Here is a 4373-nt window from a genome sequence, read left to right on the forward strand (position 1 = left end):
GCAAAAGCACAAGAAAGGGAAACTACAAGAAGCATACATCCATAATTGATTCAAGGATTAGAATAAATCAAACATACAAGTATCAATACGCCACAGAGACACATGCATATAGAAGAACCTCAAATGCTTTATTAATGGAAGAAGTAAAGTTCTGAGAGTGTTACAACCATAAGAGGCCCAATCCAGCAACACCTCCCAGCAGAAAGAAATCTCCTCTTCACCTCCTTCAAAGCAATCACCCAATAGTTCTATGCACAAACCAACAACACTTCCTTACATTCACAAGATTCCAGCCTCCTTAGACCTCATGAGAGAGCTCTATATATAGGAGTTTTGGAGAAAGGATGAGTCAGCTTGAGGCTGGCATGAAGCTGACTAGTGTCCTCTCCCACTTCAGTTATTCTTCAGTTCTTGAGTCCACTTGGAGTTTCTTGCTTCCACTTGGAGATCTAGATCCTCTTACTCATCACAAGGCGAATTCCCTGATCCAAGTGTCATTTTGGAAGCTTCCTGGGCATTTGACACCTTGTAGAATGACTGTGCCACTTGGCCAATCTCGCCCAGCGCAGGTAGCCTTCATTAGATTTGACATTCAGCACAGGTACAGAGTGGAGCAGTTGACATTCAGCACAGATGCTCAGTGGAGCAGTTGACATGATCCAGAATTAGCTTGTTTTTGAGTGTTTACAAACTGATTTTCAGTGCTGTGGTTTGCTGACCTTGTTCCTCTAGGGGTAGGAACAACATGTTTAGGGACTTTAGATCCCTCAGATTATTGACATTTCATGCTTCATGCTGTTAGGCACAAAAATGTCTATAACAATGGACAGTCAACGTGATGCCTGGAATAGCCATAGTCATAAAGTCATGACACGCAGATCATGAAGACAGTCAACGTGATGCCCTAATTTGGATTCGTTGTCATATGGAATCATTACACATAGTTCATGGACAGTTAACGTGATGCCTGGAACAATCGTAGTCATAAAGTCATTACACACAAATCATGAAGACAGTCAATGTGATTCCCTAATTTGGATCTGTTGTCAATATAGACATATATATGTAGTTATGAAACCATATACACAGTCATGAGAATAACGCTGTCATGATGGAAAGCACCATATACGTTGTCAAGATATATGTAGCTAGAACACATCTTACGTTCTGGGCCAAAGCATTGAAATGAAATTTTCATTATACTAATTGAAGCTTGTTGATAGCATGAGGTAGACTAGATGGACAACATGTAAACCTTTGAGTATTGTAGGTGACAGCATGGCACATAAGGCAGCCTTAAGGCTTGAAGGGTTGTTAGCAAGGTTGGAAGTTACAGTCATAAAGGGCAACATGATGATGAATGAGATCATGGACATGGGTAGCATCATGATGAATGAGATCATGATTATGAGCAACATAATGATGCATAATGATATGAGCATGGGCAGCTTGATGATAAATGAGATCATGGGCAACATTATGAGCATGAGCAGCACAATGATGCATGATGATATGAGCATGGGCAGCATGATGATGAATGAGATCATGAGCATGGGTAGCTTGATGATGAATAAGACCATGGAAGATGCAACATGAAGATGATGAACAAGAGGCAACACTATGATAGGTGAAGCTGTCACCTTGGAGAATCAGTTGAAGCAGAATGTCTTCAACTGATCTCATCGTTATAGGAAATGATCTATGCTCAGATCTAGATAAGTCAAAGTGTTGACTTCTGTTGTAAATGTACTATCTCTCTCACTTTCTCTGCTGAACTTTGAAGAACATAAAATAAGAATTGATCAAGGGTTTCCCCACATTGTGGGGTTTGTCCCTGGCTAGCGCCACATCTTGTGTCCTCTTGTCTTGGCTTGTCTTCTGCGATTTATATTTATGTTCTATCTGCAGTTTACTTTAATGCTGATGTGATTGCTAAATATGAAAATTTAAATAAATTGCTTTAGCATAGAACATACCTAAAATTAACATGGTATCAAAGCTGAGGTGAAGACAATGGCCAAGCAAGAGTGCAAGAGCAATCACCAAAGACAATAGGGACAAGACAAAGGATCAGTGGGTTCCACATCTCTTTTATAAGAGTGAAGTCGAAGCAGAGCATATTATCAGAATGGCGTAGCGGAAGTTTCTGATGGCCCACCTAAAGATCACTTCATTGGGAAGTTTAGATCTAAGGGTGGAAGGAAAGGCAGATGCCTTGGTTGCAATAAGTTCGACCAGTATGCGAAGGAGTGTCCAAATGGCAGAGACACATCTCTTGACGAAGATAACAATCATTCGAGGGACATCTTCAATGATCAAAGGAATGACTGGTAATTCAGGTCATCAAATGGCCGACTCTTCAACGGAAGTAAGGAACCCCAATGCTTCAAGGAACTTCATCGGATAGAAGGGTTCACTCTCTAATTTGGTAGAGATGGAAATAATCATGGGATTATACTTGGAGCCGATGCCACCTATCTCAAGAAAAAAAGGGTGTAGGGAATGTTACCTCTCTATTGAATGAGGGTAACTCGATTCATTTACAGAATCTCCTTTATGTACCTGATCGCAAGAAGAACCTGGTGTCCATTTCAGCAATGGAAGTCAAAGGTTTCAGGGTGGCACTCGTCGATGGAAAGGTACGTGTTTGGAAATAGAATTTTCAAAGATTTTTTTTGAGTTCAGGGTTGTATCAAATTGCAGAAAGATGTTTTTTGAGTTCAGGGTTGCTCCATTGTCACGTAGCATCGAAGGTCTGTGAGTCAGATGGTGACAGGGAAGCTTGAATTCAAAAGGAGCATGAAAGTACATGTCTGAGATGTACCGAAGGAAAATCTTACAAGGGGACCATTCCCCCTCATGTAGCAGGTCCACAGGTTTGGAACAACCCATGGAGTTTGAGATTCATGAATGGGAATCTCATGTATACAGGTGGAAGAAAACCCTCTATGGCTTGAAGCAAATCACCCCCAGCGTAGTATGAGAGAATTGATAGCTGTTTGATGAATTTGAGATTCACTAGAAGTGAAACCGATCTAAACCATTACCCGAAGGTTGTGGATGATAGACCTCTCATACCGACACCTTATACGCACAAACTATTTCTGACAGGTGCAAATCCTCTCATTTGCAGAAGTAAGAGGGAGTTGGATTCCAGACATATGTTTTAGCATGGTGAGCTCATATTTGGTTGAGCCTCACTGGATTGGTGCCAAGAATCTTCTGAGATATCTTCGGGGCACAATCTCTCATGGATTGAGATACACAGCCGGAAATATGAAAACTGCATGATTATTCGAATGCTGACTGGGTAGGCAGTGTGGAGGATCACTAGAGCACTTCTCAGTGCTGGTTCTCTTTGGATTCTGCTTTGATATCATAGATGAGCAGGAAGCAGAAGTCGGTTATTTTAAGTACCACCAAGACCAGATACATAACTACGAGTATGACCTCGTATGAAGTTGCCTGGTTGTGGAAACTCTTCAGTGAGTACACATGATGAATACCACTGTGATTCTCTGTGACAACCAAAGGTGGGATTCAATTATTGCGGAATCCTGTATTCAATGATTGCTCTAGCAGATATACATCAGATACTACCTTATCTGGGATATGGTAAGTCGATGAGCAAGGAGGCTCCATCGCATTGAGATGATGTACAGGTCACTACACCTTGTCAGAGCCCCAGGGAAACATAAAATTTGTGATTTTCCTGAACGACTTGGAGTCATCGAGAGACCCTTGTAAAAGGGTCTTGCATGTTGGATACATTGAGCTCTAGGAGCTCTGGGGGCTTGTGGTTCTTACTGGAGCAACATACGACCACAGGGTGACTCACCCTCCCCTGGTGGTGCGCACTGTGGACAAGATGATTCACTCTCTTGTGGGATAGGATGATTCGCTCTCCTGTGGACAGGATGATTTGCTCTCTTGTGGATAAGAAGATTCACTCTCTTGTGGGACAAGATGATTCGCTCTCTTGTGGGACAGGATGATTTGCTCTCCTGTGGACAGGATGATTCACTCTCCTGTGGACAAGATGATTCGGTCTCTTGTGGAACAAGATGATTCGCTTTCTTTTGGAACAGGATGATTCGCTCTCCTGTGTAGCAGGATGATTAGTTCTCCTGTGAGGTTTGGATGATGTGTTCTCCATGACGATTGTGTAGCAGGATGATTAGTTCTCCTGTGAGGACAGGATTGATTAGTTCTCTTGTCAAGGCATCCTACCCATGCAGTTTGGGTCTCATGGGAAGTACCTCTCATCTGATCAATGAGCAGGGAAATGAGGATAGGGACCATAGTAGTACCGATGGATGCATCATTGTATCTACTATACTCCCTATGCTAGGATGACCTTCATTGATCTGGGA

Source organism: Pinus tabuliformis, chromosome 1_1 (assembly GCF_031772625.1).
Source record: "Pinus tabuliformis cultivar Carrire ecotype Pingquan chromosome 1_1, CPIR1, whole genome shotgun sequence".
NCBI lineage: Eukaryota > Viridiplantae > Streptophyta > Pinopsida > Pinales > Pinaceae > Pinus > Pinus tabuliformis.